This window comes from Rhipicephalus microplus, unplaced genomic scaffold (genome assembly GCF_043290135.1).
Source record: "Rhipicephalus microplus isolate Deutch F79 unplaced genomic scaffold, USDA_Rmic scaffold_822, whole genome shotgun sequence".
NCBI classification, from domain to species: domain Eukaryota; kingdom Metazoa; phylum Arthropoda; class Arachnida; order Ixodida; family Ixodidae; genus Rhipicephalus; species Rhipicephalus microplus.
Genome location: NW_027465376.1, coordinates 2276 through 29679, shown reverse-complemented (window position 1 = coordinate 29679; position 27404 = coordinate 2276). Strand labels below are relative to the sequence as shown.

Below are 27404 nucleotides of genomic sequence, written 5' to 3'. Positions count from 1 at the left end.
TGGCTGTGGGTGCCGCTTATCTTTGCTATTAGGTAGTAACCGACCACAGTGTGGTCACAATGACGGTCACATTGATCGTCGTCGCCATGTGAATACGAGGTATCGTAAGTCGCACCTGCGTTGGCTCAGTTGTCCTGTCCGTCCGTGGGCTCCTTGAGCGAGTGCCACTGTGCGATGGGTCGACGCGGCGAGGCCAGCATGTCCATCCAGTGACGCAGCTCGGTGCCCGTGGCGTTACAGCCCAGCACAACCTTTCCGATGGGTTCCGACGTCCCGATGCGGTCGTAGTCGACCACCGTGACAACCAACTGCACCTTCTGCGTTCGATAAGAACGAAGAATGGCGAAGTTGTGAGAAATCGCCGAACTGAGAATGTCGCTGGAGACGACACTTCGAGAACAGGGCCTGTTTCCATCGGACACAGCAAACAAGAGACCATACGGGACTTCATTCATTGTTTAGCACAATTTATGCGTTATGTTTGAAAAGCAGCATGCCGTAGCACGAAGGGTTACGGCCTGCCATGATTCAGGTATACATGCTAGAAGAGTATTCACAAATAAATCGGACTTGTTAACACTACGGTGCCCGTCGTGGCCTGCGGTGAATTTCTTTGCCATGTGTTATATCTGCACTCGTCACTAATACAATTATACTCACGTAAAATGTAAAACAGGAGAACTAGAAATGTTCGTAAAGGTTGTGCAGCGAACCTGCAACTCAGAGGACACAGTTTCAAGGTCTCGTAATTAATATGAAGGCTTCTCGTAAATGGGGCAGGTAGAGATAACTACTTATCTTTGGTGAGTATATCTCAAATTGTGTTGATAAAACAGCCCCTCTACTTTTACTTTCCTGCAGGGAGCACACCGTTCTTGCTTGACCGAATTCTAATTGAACCTCTGCACCAATGTTACATGGTCACGCTAAGGGGTTCGCTGACTTGCCTGTATTTGTTCGAACGGGACTTCGAAAGTGAAGGACTCATTGTAGTAAGGATTCAGGGTGCACTTCTTGATGCTGGTCTTCTTCTTCTTCAGCCTCTTGCCATTCATCATCAGTGCAATTTTCACGTACGGGTCTGAAACACGGAGCATCACAGTCCATGTTGTAAAGAAAAGAACCCCAATCTTTCAGCTATGGTTCGTAGGCGATAGACACTAATTACCGAGTCATTTAAACGGGGTCACTGTTGTCGTGAAAGCGCCCTAAATAGAACATACCTTCCGCTTTAAGAACACGTTAGGTACAATTAGCATATTCTGAGGAGAATTTATTACAACGTAGCCTGGCTCGTGATAGAGAGAAGCCTAGTTAAATGAGCAGAAACTCAGAAGTACCCATCTACGTTTTTCAGCTGTGCTGCTAAGTTTGCATGATTCTGGATAGTAAAACACAAATGCAATGTCTTTTACTTAATAAATCGTCCAGCCATCTTGTTTTTAAACCGGCGGAGTTTTCTTGAAATTAGAAAGAAACAGGACGTTAGCTAACGCACTACAAAAGCGTTACTTAAAAGAAAGGTGTAAGGAGAATCGTCAGTCAAGTGACTCACTTGCATTTTTTTGTGCAGATGTGTTAACTATGGCTTCCCGAAATTCTTAGCGCAGTTCACATGCACTGGATGCACACCTGACTGCCCAACGTGAACTTAAAAGCCGTTGATATCATAGTTGATAATACGACACGGCTTAGGCTCGCTAACAGCTGGTGCAGCTGGGCGACTATTGGATAGCTGGTGGATAGTGTGAACTCCCATTACAAGCATATCATAATGCATTAAAATTGAAAATGCGTACGATCACGCCAGAGCCTTGGCACAATATACGCCTCACACACCCTCTTTGATAGACCCCCACAATACGCCACACCACCCCATACGTACCTCGCACGTACCGACATACGCCTAGCACACCCAGATGTACACCTCGCACACCCTGACATAGGCCTCGCACAGCCCCATATACACCTCGCACGCACCGATATACGCCTAGCACACCCAGATGTACACCTAGCACACCCTGACATAAGCCTCGCACAGCCCCATATGCACCTCGCACGCACGAATATACGCCTAGCACACCCAGACCTACACCTCGCACACGCCGATATAGGCCTTGCACAGCTCCATGTACACCTCGCCCGCACCGATATACGCCTAGCACACCAAGATATACAAATCGCACACGCCGATATAGGACTTGCACAGCCCCATATACACCTCGCAGGCACCGATATACGCCTAGCACACTCGGATATACACCTCGCACACCCCAATATAGACCTCGCACATCGCCATTAGTGTTCGCCCCATTACCATATACACCTTGCACACATCGATATACGCCTCGCACACCCCTTATGGAGATTTACTGCAAATATTTCTTTAGACCCAAAAATACTGGCTAACCCTGTGGATAAGGACCATATTACTACTTGTATAAAGGTAGATGAACCCTGTGACTAAACAGTGCTACATACCAGAGAGTCCTCCAACATCCATCTTCTTAAGGTTCTTGGCTTCCAGGATAACAACAGTCAGCTTGCCGGCCGTGGGAACGTAACGGAGTGAGAAACAGATGTCACCCAACTTGTTTTCCTGTTTTGGCAGCGATGATGTTTTTTTATGTAAAATAACATAAAACATTGGGGAAAGTGGGAAAAAAAGAGAATGACTTAGTCAGTCGCAGTACAAGTAAGGAAAGCATCTGTAAGTGCCGCTTCGATAAGCTTACTTACAACAAAAAACGACGATCGCTGAGTCGTTTGCCAAAAATGTGCACACTGAAACTTTGTGTTTGGTCAGACTCGCATACAGGCTTAGGAGAAGCTGTGCAAACGGTATTTGGCTAGACACGCACCGATGGCACCACTGTGAGGTAGAAAGTACAATATTTCGTCGCCTAACGGCTTTTCGCGGAAAGAGAACGCGTTCTGTGTACACACGCTTTAATACTGATAAGCTGTGAAAGCATGTCTTGTCGCATTTGCACTGTGATCTTCACTTTGACATCGTACCTTGCATTGCAACATTTGCATGAATATAACCTGCTCCATTTTCCCGTTGCTCTTCGCATCTGATTCGTGAACTAATGCCTTAAAATAATTCGAGAAAAAAAATAGCAACTGCGCCTTGTATTTATTAACTGTGATTTTCCAGTTTGTGCATTTAGTTTACATGCACAGTTAGACGAATAGAGGCTTTACAAGCTTAGTGACTTACAAATGATTACAAACGCTAAAAACAATGTTTTATGAATGAGTTTGAAAGCTTTATGTTACGTGTTCGATGCACGAGAAGAGGGAGATGAAGTGCCGTAAAAATCTACTAAGAATAACGCACCAAATCGTTTCATTACATTAAAAAAGAAACAACAAAAAATTGCGGACTTTTCAAAGGGGATAAATTGGTTTTTGAAAATAAGTTGCATACGGCACCTTCGCAGCACTATCACTTATTTGTACTGGAAGTATACATTGTACGAACGATTCCCTATGCGTCGTACAAAAGCCAAGATCGCAACCAAAGTGAGAAAGCTGTCCAAAACATAGAACTTATTGTTGACCATATACATGCACGTGTGATACTGAATAAATATTTCGCTTATAATGTGAACTTTGTTACGCTTCTATGCTAGACACGTACCAGACGTGCATGAACTGCAAGGATAAACTAGTAGGCCACCTAAGCTTTCTTGCCAGCCAGCTACAACTGAAGACCACTTTTTTCTCTTTTACTCAGACTAATCAATTCTCGCAGTTGGTTACCGAAGATTACGATCTTATTTGTTAAGATGTGAACACGACAGCGGGAGTGCGTTTTTTACGAGAATGCAACAGCGGTAAGGACGTTGGCTGTCTCAGGAGAAACTAAGGTACGTCGGGAATAGGCAGCCATTTTTGATTACCTTGAAGGCATTGGCATGAAAATGTTGACGTCGCTAATAATGATATTTAGGAATCACGGGTATGAAAAAATCATGTTAATAATGCTACTCTGAAGTGAATATATACGTCTGACATATATGGTCACATGTCAGACATATGGGAGATTTTTTTCTGAAACTATATGCCTCAGTGCACGTTCAGTTATAATTTGTACCTTCAAGTGCCATATCGTGTCTGAAATTTTATAAGTCGTTCAGCCTGCCTCATAAGCGCATTAACACTCGACTAATTGTGAAACAAGCAATATGTAGCGCCACACTCGGACTTTGTTAAACTGTAAGCCAATATGTGGTGGTGGATGTTGACAGTTTGAATCGCTCATACAAACGAAACATCAAAAACAACTGTGTTCCAAGCTTGTCCTTGTGAGAACCAGGCTCTAGTTAAAGATATTGACCAACGTCACCCTCAAGTCAACGTAGGGACCTCTAAGGAGCAACGAAAAATGACAACACTTGTCAGGTAGCTGAGCTCTTCAAAATGAACTAACAACAGCAGTTTAGCAGAGACATGCTGGCAATAAATAGGCTGGAAACAGCTAAGTGGGTTACGCCACAAACTTAGGTATTTTCTTTGAATATCTGCCGTTCTTCGACATGAACTTTCACGTCGGAATGAAGTGTCTTACGTGATGGTTTTGGACAACCATGATGCACGAAATATTTGTATGAATGACATTTCGGTTGTTGTTGTTTTTAGGTGGTCAGAAACTTTGCCGCCTAAAAAACTACCCGGACAGATTGGCTTCTTCTCAGCTCACAAATGCACTGTGACTGATCAGTGAATGTGAAAACCTCAGAAAACTTGACATTACGCCGGCGCGCTATAAAAAAAAACGCTAAGCTTCTTCAGATATTCTAGTCTCTGGACACATACCCCGAGTGAAGTTTAAAGTGCCTCCCACAGAGTTCCGCTTATTGGCGCAAAGAGAGGACACTCTTCGCCGCTGCATACTGTGTTGAAGAACTTCATGCCTCATCTGTCATACCTTCATGAATGCATGACATATGCAAGACAATGAACCAGAAAAGAGTCTCAGTAAGCTTAGGAAAGGTAGTGTGATCTGGTTTTCATCTTTTAGCAAACGTAATCTACAAAGGGCAAACTTAGTGGCTGAAGGCAACCTTCAACGTTTTCGCCTCAATCAGACGAAAGCAAGACGACCGGTCTCAGTTTCGTAGGCGTTTACTCCGAAAATAAGATTGCCGCACGTTCTCGCAAGGACCAGCCATTGCAGATGACATAACCCACAGATACACAGTAGAAGCACGACACACATCGAAAGCACACTCGCTAAGGAAGACAAGACGACTCTCCACAAACAGCGGAAAAAGGTGAGGTTTGAGGGTGTGGCAGATAACATCCACTACTTTACACGACACGATACGACACGACACAGAACACATACACATACACGAAACACGGCTACTATATTTATAGTGACTGCCGTGAGACCATCTGTTGATGGTCACTTTTTTGTGAATGCTTCTATTTTTTTCGTTTCTGGTTTGGCTCACGATACGGGAATGCCTCTCTTCTGTGGCCGAGGTGTGCTCCGGGATACTCCGACTGTGTGACCCTCTACTTAACTTTTGAACAAGAAAAAAGACGTACGAAGACATGCACTGTTCCTCGACGTGCAAGTGATGCTTGCGGAAAGAAACACCAAAGCGAACCAAAGGACAGCTCATGCAATATGCAGAAGCTCATAGAAACGTCCGGAACAAGGCGTGTTTCCGGAGTCCGTAATTTTCGCGGTGTGTTTGTGCCTTGGTGGTACACCCGTGTTTGGCTTCCAGTCAAAAACAGCCTCAGCACTTCGTATTTCCTGTTCGACGATTTGCAAACAAGCCCCAAGTTGTGATAAAAATGCAGGGTTGAAGCGATAGGAAATCCTTGCACAGTCAGTATCGCCGGAACATAACATTTCATTTTGAGGATTTCTCGTCTCTTATGCAGTCTGTCACTTTGAAATCTCTTGATCATATTGAAGCATCACTTTTAGGCCGCCATCAATCCAGCAAAAAGTGTGCCAAAGTTGAACACATTCTTTTCAAAGCAGTATTTTACAGCAAGTTTACGTAAAAAGTATGGACGGTCACACTTAAGAGGCTGGTTCTAATATTCTGAAGGTGGGCGTTAGGCATAGAATAGTCCTTCGTATACAAGATTCTTGGTCTCACCGTAGCGAGAATGGAAAAAAACGCAGATGAAATGTGCCTGAAGAAAGCAATATATGCCTGAGTAAAACTCAAAATGCGAACGTAGGCTTGAAGAACTCTTGCAACACTTTGTCATACAGGTGTAATATGTTGCTCAGCGGTTCAAGTATATATCTTTAAAAATACACAGCTGACTTTTGAAAAAAAATGTAGTGGATCTTTGTCAAGTGAGTCAAACAAGAATGCGAATGGTGCACTGTAGGGTCGTAAAAAATACGCATATTTTGGAGAACCGAAGCAACCAAGGGTGCAGCTTATGGTATTATTGAGCACGTGCAGAGAAAAGTACATCACGTCTTCTGTATATGTGAAATATGAACTCAGACGGAGAATAGGGCAAATACCACACAAAGAAAAAAACATCTGTGGTACTGCCATAAACTGTAATGAATTTCGCGAAGCATGCTTCAGGCATGTCTCACGTGGGGCCTTCGTAATAGTTTGATGAGAATTCGGCCGAGAAGTTGTTCCCGTCAAAAGTTCACCACGAATTTCAAATCGGAATGTCACATCAGGTGAGTTAATAATCTGGGGTTTGACGCCCCAGAACCACGATAAGAGTATGAGAGACGCCGTGGTGCAAAGATCCAGAAATTTCGATGTTATTGTGCACTGACATGGCACAGTACACCGTCTAGCGCCGTAACTGCCCTACAACAATGGCGGATGACATCAGGTGAGTTTATCGCAGTTTATATTACACAATAATTTTCACTGACACAAAGTAGCATTCTTCTCAGTGAAGTCTGAAACAGTGGTTTCAAACCATAGGTGGCAATTTTTTTTCACAAACAGAATTACGTTTTTATGTTTTCCCGGTTGGTCTAGTTTAAGTATACGGCGCAAGGTGCATTAGACATTTTATTCTGCATGGACTATTTCGGAAGTTCAGCGTATATGTCTCGGTGCTGTTTTAGTTGTTATTCACAAAAACACTGCACGTTATGGTTTGCGAGTATGTCGAAGGTCTAAAGCACGCGCGCAAATAACATTTGCATTAGGAAAAGTAGTGTTTACGCTTGTCTTTCTTTTGTTCTCATTTTTACAAGCGCCCAACGATATTGCAGGTAATCCGGTTGAATGTATATGAGCGGTTAATATGGACCATACAACGACTCTGATATAGTTTCGGAAGCTATGCTAGTTCAACGACGAAAACCTAGTTGATAGGTTTAGTTATTCTTAAAAAAAAACGCACGTCTTTTGAAAGCACGAGCTTCGAAAAAGGTATTTGTTCACGATGGTCCTTCCAAGGTCTTGTTTACGAAGAACACCAAGTAGAGGGTTTCAAAACGAGACTCGTAGCTTTTTCTCCCGAGACAACATTGTAGAGCATTAATATGCCTCAGCGCAGAGTCACAACATCGTATTATTATGAATACCCATGTCACATTAGAATAAAGAGAAATGAAGAGGCTGATAGCCTCGCTAAGAAATCATTGAACGAAGGACGGCATTGCACAATTACTTTGTCTGGGGCGGATATTCGACATTTTGTAACGAAAGGAGCTAACCATTGTTAGATGGAGAATTGGTGCTATAGCCCTAAATCAAAGGAATCAGTATTTTATGAGGTTGATCCACACAGAAAACTTATCATAGCGACAGACCTCTCACGACACTCAAGGACATTATTCCACAGGCTTTGCTTGGAAGTAGCATACGCAAACATCTTCCTTCACAAAATTTATCGATCCAACTCCCCGGAATGTCATTGTGGTCATGCAGAAAAAATTGTTCGCCATATTCTTTGGAGTGCGTTAAATACGCGAATGAAACAGAAAAATTAAGGAACAAATTATCAAGTTCAGACAGACGGCCCCTCACATTAAAGAAATTACTTGGACCATGGCCTGAGATGCATTTTCAGAAAAGGCGAACATCTTTCCGACAGACTTCGTAGTAGAGATGGGGCTGGATAAGTGTCTGTGATAGACAGCCAGGGATTGGTATATATGAAATGTGTTAGTGCATATACTGACAGTAGAAAAGGGAGGTGTGCTTGTGAACAGTTAATGACAGTGTGAACTGCTGCAGGCAAACTGTGCGTTGGCATGATATTTGAACTGGTTTCATGGGCTATTACGTTTTTTTGAATTGTTCATTTTTGGGTACCATTCAGTATATTCTTTTTTTTTCGCTGCAGAACTTATTGATATGAAGTAGCCGAGGCAATATGGATTTCAACCTCTTCACAGCAATGCAGTTAGAACAGAACAGATCAGAACAGAACAGAACAGCATCCCTGTCCTGGGCGACTTTCTTGGTAATACTGGTTTCAGGTGGTGTTTTACCATGCCATAAAACAAACTTTCGACATCTCCGGAAGCTTGCAATTTTAGATCGAAGGGTGAGCCTGCCTACAAGTCATTCGTTTTCTGTAAACAATGTGTCTAGCAATAATTGAGGGAAATCTCAAGATTTCTGTTCTTGATTGTTAATAAACAAAGATCCATTCCTACTTCTACAACTCATCGAAGGTGCTAACTGTAACAAACTAGATAAGTTACGCAGGCGAGGTTGCTGTCGTTTCGAGTGTTCTGTTCGTCTATTTTTTTATTTAGGATGGCGTTGATTCGCACTTTTCTGGAAATATTTTAAAGAATACCTGACAATCGACAAACCTTCCGCTTTTCAAGAAAATAAGGCAAACGTGCCCTAATGAGAGCAATGTTTTTGCTGTATTATTTGTGACGCATCTGTTCTTCCAAAAATCTTTATAGTTATCGAAAGACGCAATTGTTCGTCAAAACTAAGTGCGAAAAACCATTCAAAGTAAAAGAAGCATTCAGCTAGAGACAGCACATGGCCAGAGGAGTTAGTGGAAGCGTGCGAAGAAATACATAACAGAACATGTAATCCTTGTTGTTGCACCTGAAACGGCAAATGAAAATGTGATGGCGGAAGTCAATGCGTAAATGTTTCGAAGGGTGACATTAGTACGACAAACTTCAATCTGCTCGTCAGATTGAGCTAACGGCAAAAATGAAGCGAATTTCAGGTGGCTAATTAAAGAATGTATCGTACAGGAACACCTGTACACTTTTTTTTTTCGATTTTCACCCTTCTCATCTTTAGGTGAACATAAAAAGTTGGAGTGAATAGCTTTAATTTAAGCTCATCATCCCTAAAAACCTCGTCGAAGTTTATATCTCGTATAGCGCGAGGAGGCTTTTGCATGGATAACCACTTCTTTACAACCAGTAGAAGAGTTAATACCCGACCTAGATGTTACCCGAGTCTCTAATTGGTGTCGTCACGTCGTCACACTTGTAGAGTTAAGTTAGCTACGCTTACGGGGCTGCACTGCTACCGTAAATGAGGCTTACCTAGATGGACAATTCTCTGGCAGCAGCCTATATTTACACTTATGCCAGTGGTAGCTATGATCAGCAATAACGCTGTCAGAAATGACAGAAGAATGGCGTTTTCGTTTGATTCACGAGCGTGGACAACACGGCACTCGCTTACTGGGATGCTTAGATAAGCACTGCTCGTCCAAGTACAGCGCTTTATACGCGAAACACGATGTAATAACGCCAGATATGCTTTACGACCACTTTTGCTTTTAGTGCTTTTGTTAATGTATCGGGGAACGTAATGCTTACCAGGTTACGAGCGCAACCTTCTGGCGTAACGAATATGCCGCACGCCCTGTGCTTGCAAAGAAAGAAACCAGCGGTGTAGCGCACTGTTGTCATTTAAGCCCCTTGGTAATAACGACCCATTTCTGCGGCCGCTATGTCATCGCTATAAATCGTTGTTTCCCGTAACGGCGGAGGTGGCTCAGCAAACGGGCGCTCCTCGTGCTTCTGCACTTCTTAGCGAAGAATCACGTGGTGTGTCTTAGAACCTGGTTTTTGTATTTATACGGAAAGGCGGGCTGGTTGGTTCGGCTGCATAATGCATGACGTACCTTCTTCTTCTGAGTTCGTGTAGTACTTCATTTACTCGGATTCGTGTTCTGTATGGTCAGCCTAATAGACAAGAGAGATTGTAGAAGCGTGGCATATGTCTAGAATTCAAGGCAGTCGTGTCAATCACCCATCGGTATGGCGCTGAATGAGAAGGAAATGAATTCGCTAAAGAAGATGTGGTAGTGGAACGTTTCTGTTAAAGGATTTATTATTTTTATGTAAAGCAACATACTATGCAGTTTTCTGCTCATGCATGGTGATTGTGCTTTAACTAGTATATATTGTGCTTACCGATCAACAAAGGTCAGTCGATAGTCTTCGTTGGTCTTTGTGAACCTTTCATTTGTGTATTTTCGTTTAGGGTGCAAAAGTTTAATTATGCTGTATTTTGGCTTACAGGCAATGTCCTGTGGATACCCTATCAAGACAGATTGTGGGATTGGTCCCCAATAGCTGAGGCCAGGAAAAGAAAGAACAAACAGAAATAAAACAAGATTTTCAGAATTACTCGTTCTCGAAGGCATGGCGTATCACGTAATTCAGGTGCCATTTACAGAGTTTACATCGAAAACTTATCACGCAAACAATGGCTCACTTACAGGGCTTTCCGTTTTGAGAGCAGGCTTCACGAAGACTAAAGAGATAAGATGACAGACGTTTATGTAACGCTACATCTTACAAAACACACCGAAGGAGCGTCTATTTCGCAATTATGTAAAGGGGCACTTGGGGGATAGCTAGTAATTGGAAACTCCGGTAATGGATGCGTTACTTTCTCTGCTGCAACGCTCCCGGATTGCGCAAGCTACACCCGAAATATATGGTTCTTAAATTAGTGAAAGTGCCTCAATTCTCATGGCAAGGACGTCAAGCCCTTGCAGAGTTTCATGTCATCTTTGTAGAATCGTAGAATCATGCGGAACACCATGGAATGAAATTGCAACAACAACAAAAAAAAACAAGAAAATACGAGCGTTTCTTGCTTGGAGCTTGCGAAACAAAACGTAATCTTAAAATCATACGTAACAGACAAACAAGCGATGAGTGCAACCGAAAACGCTCGGGAAACAGCTACTGTCCTGAACTTTGTCATTACACATCGCCATAATAAAGGTCACAATTAAAAGTGTGGCCTACCTAAGCAAACATTGAAACTCGACCGCAATTTCAAAGTACCTGTCCGCCCTGTAAGATGCCCCTTTCCAATTTACAAAAATATTCTGGATGTAGCCACCCCGACTGTACAGTTGGCTCGTTTTCGGTAAACCATCAGTGACGGCGCCATCACCTGTTTGCAATCTTGTAGAGCGCGTTATGGTTCGGTGACACCGCTTTGGTAATTCCGTGCTCGCGGAGAGCATGACAATTTGCTCCTTCAGCTACGCACATATTTCAACGAGCAGTCGGGGAGCTTTTGCCATTTTCTACAAATGGTGCGAAATAGAAGTTAGAAGCCTTGATCTGCTAGGCCTGTGTGTGAATAGGTGGACAAGTGAAAGAGCGTGAAGAACAGGGGATGGGCTAGTTAGTCGCACCATATTGTTCTGAGCGCACTAGGCTCATGGTAAATGTACTAACACATCGTTCCAATAACATTCGTTAGCCTACGTGGCAAAAGGGGTGCTGCATTAGAGCAAGAAATAAGATAATCATCAAATTCACTCCTATAGTCAAATGATCAAATAGTGTTGTTCTGGAAATCGTCGGACCTACGCATTATGTGTGGTCCCTCCACTCGCTCTGCCTCAATTAGGGAAGCTCAGTGGCAGTGCCACCTCTTGGCAACAGTGGCTATTGTGTACGTGTGATGGTGATCGCCACGACTATCTTCGGCGAAGCATTTAGATGTAATCGAACAGGCCACGGGGTGAAAACTGACAGCTGTACATATGAATTTCTGCGGCATTTTTAGTCAAGCAACGGCGTTGCAGTGAGTTCGGTCGAGGTATGCGCCAACTTCAAGTGGAGGACTGTTTAAGAGAACCGGGGGAAGGATTCCCTTCGCAAAATTTCAGAAGCACGAAACCCAGCTAGCAGAGATGACCTGTCGGTCACGTACGCACAAACTGTTGCTCATGATTGATCTTGAACTCTAACACTCCTAGAGATATCGTGGTACATGGAGATCAGAATATATGCCGAAAGCATGCGGAGACTCTACGTGAACATGCTGTATCATTTCACAATATAATCCGTAGTCATATTACGGGAGAACATTCTGATGCGCTTGGCAGGTTCATTGTGAAACGCTGGCGGCGTTAAAAGGCTGGGCAATTGACGGTACGTCGAGCATCGTACCGACTGTTCAAAGCTGAGTTGTCGGTCCCGTATGTTTCTTGCAGGAGAACATGCGACTCTGTCGAAGTTAAGTAGGAAAAACTGCAACTAAAACTCTAGAAACGACCAGCTAAATATAAACAGAAAAGACGATAGTTTCTCCTTGGAAAGAGCTAACATGAAATCACTATCAGGGCTGTCACATCAGAGGACGATCGGCATTTTCCAGAGATTTGAAGACACCGAGAAAATCGCAATGAACGCAATGCAAGATGTTCGCTGACCGTGTTGGCTGTGTCGTCATACTAGGTTGTATCAATGTAACAACGCCTCCAACATTAAAAAAAAAGCCAGTGCAAACGCTGACGCCTCAACTGGAGCCATCGGTTTGCTTTAGTTCGGAGTTTGGTCGTGACGTGACGCCACATCAAGAGTACACAGCTGATTGAGCCACACGTTCCTCCTAGCGCTTTCCCGGGGAAATGTGATAGACGCTCCTTCCGTCTCCTATATCATGCATCTGTCTGATTTTTTTCTTCACGCTCTTTTGTGACGAGAATCAATGCCACAGCCGCCTCACAGCGCTTCTAATGTCAGCGCATGCATATCATTGCAGCGACGCTTCCCCATTGGTTGCCCGTATATCGTCAGGAACAGCGACACGCTATGTCAAAGCACCATATCTCTTACAGAGCCAGCGTGATCCCCAATATAGTGAACACGAGGGATGCAAGACGTCCCCCTCGGATCTGTACACAACTCGGCAAAAAAATTACTTGTAATTTCCGTCATGACAGGCTACCTAAAGGGTATCTGCTTAATGATCGCAAATCACATGCGAAGGCTAAGCGATGGACGAGAGTTGGAAAGGAAGAGAGAAGAAAGGGGTGAAAGACTGGATTGGGTGCATCTGGCTGCCACTGAAAAAATAGAGGGGGCCCTGGCAACAGACTTCGGCTTTCCATCGCAGACCCGAAGCATTATTTTACGGAGAGCGTGACTCTGGATGTGCGCATGATGTGTGATACTTTGCGCTGTTGATTGACGAATGTTTTTGAATGTAGCGCCGGTGTGGCCAACGGACATCGTGGAGGGAATAGTGCTGCAAAAAGGAGAGTCACTGCAACCTGTGATCACACAAGTGCGCTGGACATAGTGAGATGTTCTCGCCAAGATGGCACATGCAGAAATTTGTGCGTTTGACACTGGAGCAGCCGTGGGATATGGCGTGGTGTTTTTTTTTTCGTGGCTTGCGAAACGGCATATAGCACGCAATTTAAGAGGTATAATGTTGACCACATTTTCTACGGAGTTGAAAGTAACTTATATCAGCTTTTAATTTTGGTGTTTTTTTATCGAGCTTGTCGACCTGACCATATTTACAGCGTCATTTGACTACAAGCTGTATGCATGTTACCCTGTCGAGTCAATAAGCCGTCAGGATTAATTAGTCATAAGGGTGAATTTGAAAGGCAAATTAAGCAGGTGTAGCCTGTGCGACATTATACAAGCCGAAGTAAAATAAAAAAACACGGTATTATTTACCATACTAGCAGTAGACTTCAAGGATGGAGAACGAAGTAGGATTACTCCAATAAAATGGAACATCACGAAGAGTGACTCTACGAAGGCCGAGATATGTCTCTCGGTGAGTAGCAACAACAACAACAACAAAAAAAAAGGATTCTTGTAGCTACATGGCAGTCCGAGATGCATGATAAAAGATAGCGCCTCGAAAAACGGCATTCAGGGCGTGTTTTCGGATGCACAGTAGCTAAGGCACCGGTGCGTGGAGTCGTTGAGGTCTGTTCGATTAGGTTCCCAAGAAACCATCGCTCGTGCGCGAATTCTGGTGCCACAGCGTTCTCTTTAGCGACACTAGCTAATCTGCGCAGATTTCCTCGAGAAGTTACGTGCAAGGAGTATCACTTAAGGTACGTCGGCACACACGCGCCTTGATTAATATTCTATGCTCTTGCAACTACAGCCCAGTCACGCACGTGTGAAAACCAGCCTTACATTGTGGATGCATCAACTTTTGGGTCGATAGTGTCGATAGGGATAGTACATACACAATTTCATTTGGCATCAAATGCTGGCGTACCATTTCTACCTTTACAATATGAGAGAACACTGGCAAAAACGACTACATAAATAGCACCCAGTTAGGGATTTCTGGTCATAGCATTAATTTTTGAACGCTTCAGTGAAGGGCACAGAATGCGACACAGCGAAATTGGACATGTCCGGCTCTACCCTAGAAAAGCCACCATCAATACTGTTTGAAGGCTGTTTGTTATCCACCACGACTTGAACCTTAGTGTTTCAGCATAATAGACCCCGTACTATCAAGGAACAGACGGAAAAGGCCAACGATGTTTTTATACTCAGCGATAACTTTTATTGACAGTACTGCGGCGGCTACACAACCGAAGCTCATGCCTGCTACCACGCCAAGAAATAGTTCCATTGATAATTTTTCATTTTCGTCTAGCTGAAATGAATGGTGCTTCGTATATCACGAGACTCGAAGAATTACGGGAAATCGTACGTAGTGAACGGTTATTGCTCACTTGTACGAACACGTTCCCTATTTCCTTATGTTTTAAAATAGCACAACCTTTTCATCCCACCCGTTTCCCGAGGTAAACATGGTGTCTAGAACGTAGTGGGTCAGCGTGCGGCCGCCAATGCGCTGTTTATTTCTCTAAGAAAGAATACACACATAATACGGCACCACAATGTACGCTGAACCAACCAAACGCTTCTCCCGTTCACCTTTTTCGAATATATAATCCTCTAAACGTGTTAACAACGCGAGCGAGCTAAACCGAAAGCAACCGTAAGCTGCCGTACTACTTGCGGAGTAACACGAACTTGCGGAAGCCTTCGCAGTGTCGAGATAACTTCTCGGCGATTGTAGAACACCCCGTGGTCATGCACTAGACCTAATAAAAAGTTACCTTAAATATCGCAAACAGGTGGTTGAAATAGATAGAATATTCTCAGAGCTGAAGCCTATTACTAAGGGTGTACCTCAGGGAAGCATCCTTGAACCCCCTTTTTTATAGCCTATATAAATGATTTAACTCGTATTTATACAGACGCTAAATACGTCTTATATGCCGATGATGTCAGCATGTTTGTTTCAGCTGAAAATAGTATCACGCTTGAAGAGAAAATGAACCACTTTCTTGTGAAATTAAAGCTCTGGTCATGCTGTAATAATTTAAACATAAACACTAGTAAAACAAAGGTGGTACTATTTGGACCTTAAAATAATCCCGTTAATGAAAGCATACATCTCAAGTATGGCGATACTTATATTGAGCTTGTAAATAGTATGAAAACTCTTGGAGTTACATTTTCGAGCAATATGCCTTGGAGTGAACACATTAACAGTGTGCTGAGTCAGTTATCTCGCGTAGTGGGTATGGTGTACTGTGGCAAAACTGTTCTACCATACAAGGTAAAACTCTTACTTTATAAATCGCTTGTCTATTCACATCTTACCTATTGTTTCTTGGTATGGGGGACTACAAATTACACGAACTTGCAAAAACTGTACCTGATGCGAAAGAAGTATATTAGAATCATTTTTAACTTGCCGTATGATGCTCACACAAGCGAATTGCTTCAACAGGCTTGAATACTACCCGTGCATCGTCTCTACAATTTTAAGTTAGCATTGACAATCAGGCGTGAATCGAAAGAAAGTCGACATTTTTTGCATGACCTCTCAAAACTGCAGCCAAATATTACATTGTTTGAAACACGAAATAAAGAAACATGGAAAATAAAAACTTCGAGAACAAACTACTCCACAGGGACGTTATCCTACATAGTTCCTGTATTACTTAATAAATATGTGAAAGCTGGCATAGATTTTTTACACTGTACACAGATTCGATTGCGCCATATCCACATGTTTAGTTTTTAAGATATCTTTGCAGTTGCTATATTATCATGGTTGCTGTTTTTATTTTCGGAATTTCGACTTGATTTTTATATGTTTATTTATTTTTATTTATTTATCTATTTGGTGTTGTTGTTATTGTTGTTGACTTCACATTGCTGATTGTTTGCCACTGCTGTCGTGCTAAAATGTAGCTGTGGGCCTTTGTCAAGCTGCCTCTTTTGGAGAGCAGCTTTTACCTGTAGCTGTCCTTAATCAAATTATTGATGAAAAATAAAGATTATTATCATTATTAATAATAATAATAATAATAATAATAATAATAATAATAATAATAATAATAATAATAATAATAATAATAATAATAATAATAATATAAAAATAATATAATAATAATAATAATAATAATAATAATAATAATAATAATAATAATAATAATAATAATAATATAATTATAGCATGCAAGCGAACACAAATGAGATTGAAGAGGTATACCTTTTCTTTGCTGACATCGTCGATACGCTTCTTAGTAATTTGTGTGAACTCAGTGTTTTTGCACTTCTTTTTATTTCGTTTAGTTTCTTTGTATGTTCGCAAGAGAAGGTAAATATCTGGATGCACTAGGTCGTCTATGTGTGATCATTCATCAGTTTGAAAACTATCTCTCAACTGCAGTTTTAGCATGAGAGAACAAAAGTTGAGGGCATCATACTTATCACGCAGCGTTGCGACGGGCGTTCCCATTGGTTGCACTTCAAGCTATCTTAACACACAATAACTGAAACTATCTGGTGACGTTGGACTGCCATGTAACAGCCAGTGTCTCTACATTGTGATTAGCATTGTTTTACATAGCTCACGCACTTGCTGATATCCGCAACATCTTCATGCTGGTATATTCATATATATGTCCCATCCTCTGTGCGTAAATGAGGGTAGTACAAGTCGCAAGGCATACTTACCTTACATATTAGTCATAGGACCAAAGAATCGCAAAACCCATTACATATTCGTGAATAAAATAGACTGTAAATCAACACCATTAGCCACCTCCAAATGATAGACAGGTGGCCAGTATTAAGGGCAGTATTCGAAATAAAGCCGTCATTCCTAAACTGCCGCGATTGTGATACATAAAAAAATGAGAGATATCTGTCTAGTTTCTGCAGTTTGTGCAGACAGCATCAAGTTTGAAATGACCAATGAACTGCCTGCTATAATGAGACGTTTCTTATACTGCCGATGGTAAATAAAGTGCACTAATGCTGAACTTCTTGGGTGGTCGTTCGATCATCAAGGCACAAACACACAGTGTCAGCCACCATGTAAGTGAGGTTTGAGTGAGTTGGTGACGGTGGCAAGAAGTATACGTGATGGTTTTAAGCGCGGCGAACAGGGGGCCCCGTTACGTGAACACGCCGAAGAGGGTCAGACAGGGCAGCCCCGTTCCGGGAGTCACCGCCAGCTCTTCTGCAGGGGCGCGAACATGGTGAGCAATAGAGGGAAACGGGGGATTACTTCCGGAGGCAAGAATTGGGCGAGGATAGAGAGATGGAGAACCACGAAGTATATGAGAGGCAGAGAAAGAGTACAGGTGTTCAAGCCAGAAACGGTGCATGCACTGCGCAGGCGCGGAGGCGGGGAATAATAGAGGGAAGGAGGAAAACAACGGGCGACGCTACCGCCGCATGGTGGCGGCCAGTGGCAATACTTACGGGCAGCCGTGCGTTCCGCAGCAGGTTTGGGGGGGAGCAGGTGGACCATGATCCCAAAGAGAGAAAGGGGGTTTCAAAGAGATAGAAGAATATTTTTTTTTTGCGATGCGACACAAAGGAGCGGCGAGCAGACCATGTACGAAAGAAAAAAAAGAAGGGAATGAATAAAAAATGAAGAAAGATTGGGAAAGTAGCGTGAACAATAGAAGAAATTAAAAAATTGAGGCATAAAATGACAGAAATTCCTGAGTAGGAAATGTAGAAAAGAAAGCAGGGTGGTCGTATGTCTTTAAGTGTCTATAGCTTGCTCGTCGACCGCAAATCTTATTGAATGAAATACATAAAACATGATTGCACTCAGTTTCTAAGTTCCTGATTAGCAGTGGATATTGGGAAAATATATGCAGATGAAACACACACATATAGACATCTATTGTTTCGTTGCGTATGCCTACTTTTTGGCAGTACGGAATGCTATGAAAGAGTCCAGCACCCACACCACTCGGGCAGTCTATGAAGTGAGTATTTCAAACAGTGCATTTCATGAGAGGTTTCGCACACATTTTTTTACGCAGTACAAGCAGCAGCATGTCCTCAGTAGCTCTATCAGTTGGTGTTAACTGTGTTTAGTAATGTCCAAAAATAGTGACAAATGTGTTCATCCACGTGCGGCTCGACTGTGCAGGTTTTTTTTTTACGAGTTTACCTTTGTAGTTCCAGGGTTAATGAAAGAAAAAGTGTGAAAGTTACGAATTCATGTTCCGATGCGTTTTTAAATGAATGCACCATACAATACTTTATATTTATTATGCAACATTAAGTTTTCAATAAGGACATGTAATGTGATTAAAAAAAAAGGCTCATGTTCATGCTCATAGTGCTCAAAAGAAAATGTGGGAAAAACAGTTGGTTAAAATACGTTGACTAAAATATAGCCAATGTGTTAGCGTTGTGCGCCTCAACGAAAACTCAACATTAATTCATTTTGAGGATAATGCCATCGGAATTAAGTTACCATGTAATGTTTTGCAGTGACAAAGTGATATGAAATACATTAATGTAATGGCTCTAATTGAAGATTCAGAATTATTGTGGTTTAATCACTGAAAACATTATTACACAATTTCAGCAAGATTAAAAGAACGTTGGGAATTAATGAACTTTGACGACAGTTGGGTGGTGTAGCAACCATCTTTATCCGAGTATAACTCAGACACTGTGTCCCCGACTTTAGGTGACATACTTCTGCGGCTGCTGCTGCTGCTTATGTAATAAAGTGTGACGTCAGGGTAGATGATGGTCACAATGATCTTAAACTTGCTTGGGAAGTGCTGGCATAGTTTTCTACTGCTGAGATGTGTTGTAGATTTATTATATACGTGTTGGCCGGATAACTCCAGGTGAAACATTACATTATAAATTGTCATCATATTACTTGAGACACTGATTGAGGAGAGTATGGAGGCATAAAAACAGAAAAAAAGGAATTCCCGTGCCTCAAAATTTGTAGTACTTAACGAGATTATAATTGTATGCTGCGTCACAAAATTTAAAAATATTTGCAACAACATTGTCTAAAAAACAACACAGCGAGGATTTTAACATTGCCAAAATATGCTCCACAAGCAAGATACAAGGGCGAATACAGTTTCTTTCCAAAAACAATAGATATACACAAGCATTGTAGCAAATTTTTCGGGTGAAGACAAGTAGAATAAAATAAAATACCTAATACTCTTGTTTGACCTGCATTGTTACAGTGGCATGGCCACTGTGTTCACAATGAATAGTATGTGTCCTTCTCGTGTCACATGGGAAAGACAGCCGACCAATAGTCTAGTGAACGTTTTGTGGCAGACATTTGAGTATTCTATCTGGGACTCATTTGGCGCTGACTGAAAAAAGACTGGTCGATATTTTTTCGGGACATTCGCGGCCAGCGCAGTGACGGACTGGTCATGCTGGTTGTTCCGCTGGTATTTTTGCCAGGGAAGTACAAAAAAGTAAAAACGAAACCGAGTGAAAAAAAACAGGAATAAATAAAAACGAATGCTCCACATATGACCACCACTTCACAATCACGGCCAGCACAGGACATGCGCCGCCACACAAAAACCCGAGTCCACAAAGGCAGCCAAATTGCTTGAGCGGTCAGGCTCCACCGTTGACAGGGATTGGGGCCCCCTCCCGCTCTCGTCGGCACTGTACTCACACGTGCCATTTTTCTGGAATTCAGAAAGCTACCGTACTCGGTGTCTAATAAGAGTTATGCTTTATCCTATAAAAACCGATTGCGCACCCGATATATGCGGAAACGTTATTGGGAGATCCACATAGGAAATCACATATGACTAAGAGCATACCGTGCCGGTAACTGAAAACTCGTCATTATAAAGCCTGGATCATCACTAACAAAGAAATACTTGGTACGTGTGTTCATCGTAAACCGTTAAGTCGTATAGGACGTTGTGAAAGTAAGCAAGGTGCTTGCAGCATTCCCTTGTAGGCCAGTTATCTTGGATATCGTGCCAATATTGGAGCATTCGAATAAAAAGCTGCGCTTTGACAAGCAGGCTTCAGACTGATGAGTATGTTTGAATCTCGACTTATATCTGCAACAAGCCGTATATACCAGCCAGAGTGTTGGCTCGAAAGAGCGTTATTTAATTAAAAAGTGATGGTGAAGAAATGCAACCAGCTGAGCTTTTACCCAGCGAGGATATATCCTGACTGGACGTTAAAGATGCCATGGCACCCATTTTTTGATCACAATCCGTGTTACGTGGTTCAATCCTTGTGCGTTTAAACCAAGTTGACGAAATTTTAGCGCATTTGATGGGGCGCCTAGTTTATAATTGAGCATTGTTGCAAACACGCAGGCTGCCTGAGACATAGAGTTTCCTAAAATTAACTAGAGGGCACTCTGGCGCTGCGATCGTTCAGCGACCATGGGAATGATGGGTAGTACACACATTTGCCTAGTCTTCGTACTTGCGGGCGGCGAATCGTACTTGCGGCTTCGTTTATTGCTGTTTACGGTTTCGTTTTAAAGAAAAGAACGATACCTTTTGAACTTCGTGGCCTGGTTTGAAAAGGTAAGCTTTAAAAAAATAAGGTGGTGAAGCACAACCACTGAACACTTGCGGATTTTATGCTTCATCAGAAAGCAGCTCCAAGCCACACGAACAAAAACGAATCCAGAAGCAGGCCAGAAGTACGAAGATCAGACAAATGTGTGTACTAACCATGATTCCCATGCTCGCTGAAGCGCCGTGCGTTGCAGCTCCCGTAGACACTAGCGCCAGAGTTCCCTCTAGTGTATATTAAGAAACTTTATGGCCTGAGAGTCTGACTTCACGGTGCAGGCACGACAGTGATGTAACATGCGACTAGCTGTGCGAGCGTCTGTACTCTTGCGAACAATATTGGTCCGTGGTCAGCTGCGCGTGAGGTCAAGATAACTTTGCTTTTTCCAGCTTGGCCCCGAAACTGAACGATTTGCAGCGACTGAAACTCGTTAAGAGACTACATCCCCACTCCTTCCAGCTCATGACGTCACATGTGTCATGGCAAAATTGCGTACGCCGGCGGTGGGCGGAGCTAACGGTCAGCGACTACTATGTTTTGTTTTGCACTGAAATATTCTTTTTGTGGCACACTTTTCATATCTTTATTGGGCATGGTAGACCCTCTACTTCTAGTCTTTCGTTAAAATCACGAATATTTGGGTGACCGTGTCATGCCTCCTTTAAGCACAATATGAGTTCGGGATAGTTTCAGTTTCAGGCAAAAAGTCTATATTTGAAGGGTCAAATACCGCAGAAAAGAGAGGGAAATACGAACCAGTGAGAAAAGCGGTACTATCTATGTTTCTCATATTGCGTAAGAAAAGAAGGATGACAGTTTTCAGAAGAGGAACATATTTCGAACTTGGGACTTGATGGCAAACAATAAAGAGAGGTTTACGGTATGATAATTATCCATTTGGCTTTAAGTCCCATGAATGAAGCAAGAAGCCTCATAGAAACAGAGTAAGAAAGGTTGTAGCAACTTTTGCAGCTGTCTCTGAATATTTTAAGACACCTAATTCCTAGTTGTTAGCTTGCTACGAACTCTGAGCGGTATTTGCCTGTAGATTTCTTAGAAGCATGACGCTTCTCCATGAACGTTGTTCGAATGCGGTCTGTTTCTAAACACCACTCTGCCTTTCATTCAACTTATTCAAGATTTAAGATTTTACGGACGCATATTCTAGAAAAATGTAGACTTCAGAAGTGGCATATACTGGTGACGTTCATGAGTACCGACGCGCAATGTTAATGAGCAATCTTACCGCGCAATGTTGCTGAATTTTACAGGTTCCAGATTGCGGCCTCCCTAGACATGAGTTGTACATGTACGGACAAAGGAAAATATATTGGAATTCCGAAAAGATGCATAGACAAAGGCCGCATGTTGGCCTTTGTGGTCTGGATATGAGTGGCGTGAATGTGGTCACGTAACTATGTCATGTCGGAACGCTTGGTAGGCTAAGCAACGAAAAGCAAGCGCTATACATGTAGAGCTAAACAGTCTACGTCTACATGGTGTTGTGAGAGGATCACGTGTTCGTAGAGGGAACCGGTATCTAAGTGTACACTACAATGAACAAACGCTACTCAAGTGCAACGGTGAGTATGTGGTGGTTTGTTTCGTTGCTGCAGTCAACTGTACCTAACCATCGCACCACATCTATGTCTACGGTAAACACTGAGCGAAAGAGGCTCTGTGACGTCATACAGGCTCCCCAAAATTTTGAATAAAAAGCAATTACTCAATGCCATTTCTAATCGAAAGACAATTGAGGACCATTTCGGGCTGTTTTCGGTCGCAGTTTAGGGGGGAACCGCAACACCCACCAGTTGTACAGATGGCTGTGGTACATCTGTGGTACAAAGAACCCATCTGTTGTACAAACAAGAATATGCAGTCTACCCGAGTACGCACCACCTCAGAGGTTCGCCCGCATACTCAAATGTGTCGCGCCTTGATTTGGAGAGCCACGCTTGTGGACACATCCCGCCATCTGCTGGGTAAAAGCGTAGGCTCTGATATACAAGGCTTTTGCGATTTCCGCCAGGTCAATCTTGTTGCTCCGACTTTCGCGAGCGCTGAAACTGTGGTGAGCTGGATGCGAAGTGCTCAGACCTCGCCTTGTCGTGTTCCAGTGTCAGATTTTGCCTGATTTTAGTCAATGCTTTGCACTAAGTAGTTAAAAGAAGCGCTGCAAAGTTAAGTACCGAGAAATAAAAAAAACTGGACTTCGCTTTTCTGAATGTTATTCGCATTAGGCCGAAAGTGTAGCTCATATTCGGCTTCACTTGAATGCTTACTGCAGTCAAGTTGCAGTGTCCAGGAATGCTCGGAGCAATGGAGAGCGAGGGAGCTTTTAACGTATAGTTGTATAATTTAGGATTAGAACCACAGAGATTAGGATAGGTGCTAGTTCGTTATTTTATGGGGTTAATACGCACCCATCTTTTATGATGGTTAAACGTAAGTTTTGTCTTTATTAAGACTGCTGCATTAACCGAGAACTGCCTCACTGCACAGTATATCAGCTGGAGACAGGCTTGAGATTTAGCTTTGTGTAATACACAACTCAAAATATGCGGCCGGTTAAAAAACACCCAGATGTGCACAGGAAGGATCACAGCGTTTCTTGAAACGTTTGACATGCTAACGATACAGCACAGAGAGCCTTTGGTTCTTTACAGAGCCTCTTTCCATTTTGCCTGTCACAAACACACACACACGACACAATGTTTTCTGTCTCACGAAGTGCCTGTTCCTCGCATCCTACGCGAGACAAAAAGTCCACGAAAAAAAGAGAGAAACAAAATAGAGACAAGGTGCTGACAGGACACCTTGTGCGTCTGGTGCCGCCGCTACCGCATGACAGCGTAGCAGCGTAGCCACAAGTAAGTACCTCTAAACACCGAGAGACACAGAACGTGGAGGGTAGGAAAAAGAAAGTATTAAAGGAAAATCAAGGAGTGAACAAAAAAAAAAACTGAGAAAGGCAGCAGTCGATCTGAGAAAAAGGTGTTAGGATACAGCATTCAAGAAATCATGCGGCCAGCTCGTGCTCAAGGCCAGTGCAAGAAATGCAGACTACAGAGAAGAGGTGCCCCACGGTCAGTGCAAAAGCATGCTCATGGAACAGGCACCTCATTCGTGCGACTTGCGGTGTAACATTATACATGCAGAAGCAAAAAAAAAAAGAGCACAAAGGAATGTGCCAACCGTATTAGGTATCTGAGTTTCGACTTCGTCTTTCCGTTCCATACTGAAGACAGTTCCATACTGATTTACCTGTCTGGTTGTGGTGAGGCTGCCGCATGGAATGTCCCCGTAGAGCTCTCAGCGCATATTTGAATGACCAAAGCGTGTATTGAGGGCATCACGCGGCGCCACTGAAGGGCTAACGTCTAAAAATTTGTCGCGGCGAATGACGGTCGAACAATTTTCTAACGCGTCGAGGCGTACTGGCTAACGAATTTCCTGGATGTCCCGAAGATATGTCCAGTACGTTTCTCTCCCTGACCGTTGAAGATGTGCCACTGAGTTTATGACACACGTCTCTCATTAGAGATAACATTAGCTGTTTGAAGCTGACATGATACGCATTGTGCGAGAATAAATCCGACAAGACATTCTGACTCTTTAGAAATAGCTTGTAGATGTGAAAAACTATGGGCAAATATGTCTTTGTTTACACATTACTAATTACCTTAATTTTAAAAGTAAAGCACCGTGCAATGCCTAATGTTAACATATATATACTATAATGTTGATCTGTGCAATACTTGTGCTGCCACATTTGTAAACGAAAGTAGCTTACAAATACCTTCTTAGATGTAGAAAAAAATTTGAGGAATTTAAATGAGTGGCTTGGGTACCTAAGGCATGGTCGCTAAGCATTCGCGTTGCTGTACATATTTCGTGGACACAAAAAATCCTGTATTCAGCAGCTGATCAATAAAGTTGTTACCACAATAAAGTGGTTACCAACCAAGCAGCCCATGTTGTACATTCGTAACGAGTCTACAGCTCTAGTTAGTGATAGTTCTGCACAACACATACGCATCGTTTTACGTGTTCTGTTCACATGAGCTAAGCGAGATGCTTCAGGGTGAAAATCACACATTACCCTGAAGTATTCGCACAATTCAACTGACAAGGTTGTAGCAGTTGTAGATAAATTAACTTGGCGATTCTGTCATTTCGAGCCACATAGGCGATGGATCAATTAGTTACCAGAAGTGCTAAATAACTCGGACTAATGATGACCATTCATTAGAGTCAGCGAAACGAATAAGTTTGAAATATTGTAGATAAAACTGTGTCATTGATATTATCATTTGTTGCACTTTGATTAATATGATTATTAACATACGTGGCATACAATTGCACGAAAAAGCGGACAAGACTAAAATTCGCATAACGTGACGTGGGGTGAGATTTCACTTCTACCAAATTGATATATTCGCAGTTATGATGGCACACGGAAACATGAAAAGAATGAGACATCGAACATCGAGCTTTTTGCATTGAACCATGGCAGACCACTGGTTGGAAGCAAGATGAATAGGGACGAGGGGTCAAAAGGTCACTGACCTGTCCTTGCTCTCCCTCAACGCCAGTCAGGTCCCTCCATTCCTCAATAGTCCTGAGCGAGGTCAATGGTATTCATAGGAACTTTGACCTCACCGATCTGGTCGTGCTTGGAAAAGCGGTCAAAGTCGAAGATGGCGAACACAAGCGTCTTGGTGGTGATCTCGGCGTATGGGACCTGGCAAAGTTAGGAGGCAAGTTGGATTACCTCACGATAGTTGGGCGCCTTTCTCTCGTGGACGCTACACTCACAAGATATTATGCATTAGAGTGCTGTAAACAGATCTAGTTGTTGGCTCTTAATATTTGTTTGTTACGTTGACACGTTTATGGCAATGCACAAACTCAGAAACAAGACACAGCTTCAGACTAATGCACGTGTCTGAGTTTTTTCGTCTCCTTTATTTGCGCTACCAGGTTGTCATAATGAATACATACCAATTATCCTACCTATCAACCCTTCGAGAAACTGATAGAATGGGTCAATACAAGTTTTGGAAGATGAGTAGGATGTGTCATATAGGAAACAAATCGTGTACACAAATATAATGCAGTTATAGCTTAGAAAATTGAAATTGCCTCCAGCCACAGTTCAAATAGAGTCCGACGTTTCGAGGACCGACTCGGTCCCCTCCCCTCCCTTCTATGACCAAGACAGTCACCCCCTGAGGAAGGGGACCGAGTCGGTCTCGAAACGTCGGACTCTATTTGAACTGTGGCTGGAGCAATTTCAATTTTCTAAACCTTTCTACCCAGCCAGGACAGATTGCTGTCAAAATGTTTACGTTTAAGTTATAGCTTATAAAGAAATATCCATTGGTCATACGCGGGCAAGATAAATATACTGCTTCATTCAAGCACGATATTTTGTGCTTCAGAAATCATTTATAAACTTAGGCAAAACAATTTAAAATATTATTGAAAGGTTATGCGAGTTCTGTGTTGCTGGATCAAATCGATTCTAAAACTGCACACCATGAAAGTGAACATTTCTTTTGAAGAAGAAATATTATTATACCGGTGCAATATTGTTACTTATTTATGTTTGTCTCGTGTTTACCGCAAACATTGTCCTATATCACATGCAGAGTGAGCTTGTTTAAGAAATAGCCATACACTGAGTCATAATCACTGAAAGCTTTCATTTTTTTAATGTCAAGCCCTCAGAGTGGGCCGACTTCAAGTGGACAGCTACTACCATGGCATTCTGCTTCATACGATGTATCCTGGAACAGATGGACCTAGACTGCAAATTTTGCAAGTTGCCGAACTCACTCTTCCACATAGTCCAAGAACACGACAATTCCCGAACCAACAGAGGTCCAATGGGAGGCACAGCTGACAGGCACCAATCCAAGGGACCAATTACAGAGGGTGAACAGGGCAAGTGTATCACCTCAAGCTCATGGCTACTTGAACTGACGTGAGACGTCTGTTTATAAACAACCCGATCAATCAAAATAAAATTTAATTCAATGAAATTACAATCAACACACTACCGTACAGAACATGCCTAGCAGCACGATTACGCCGTTATTCCTCTATACAGACCAGGTTTTTGCACTTTGAGCCAGCTACCAACCTTGAAGTTGAACGTCTCGTTGAAGACAGGATTGAGCGTCTTGCGGTGCACCTTGGTCTCGTATTTCTTCTTCTTGTCCGGGAGGAGGTAAACCTTGACGTACGGGTCGGACGTGCCGGACATGTCCAACCCAGGCAGGTCTTCTGCTTGGATCACAGTCACGGCAAGCTG

General features: G+C 42.7%; 1 pseudogene; it reads right to left on the bottom strand.

The window, feature by feature from the left end:
• Positions 1-95: 95 nt before the first annotated feature.
• Positions 96-27404, bottom strand: LOC142795720 (synaptotagmin 1-like; annotated as a pseudogene).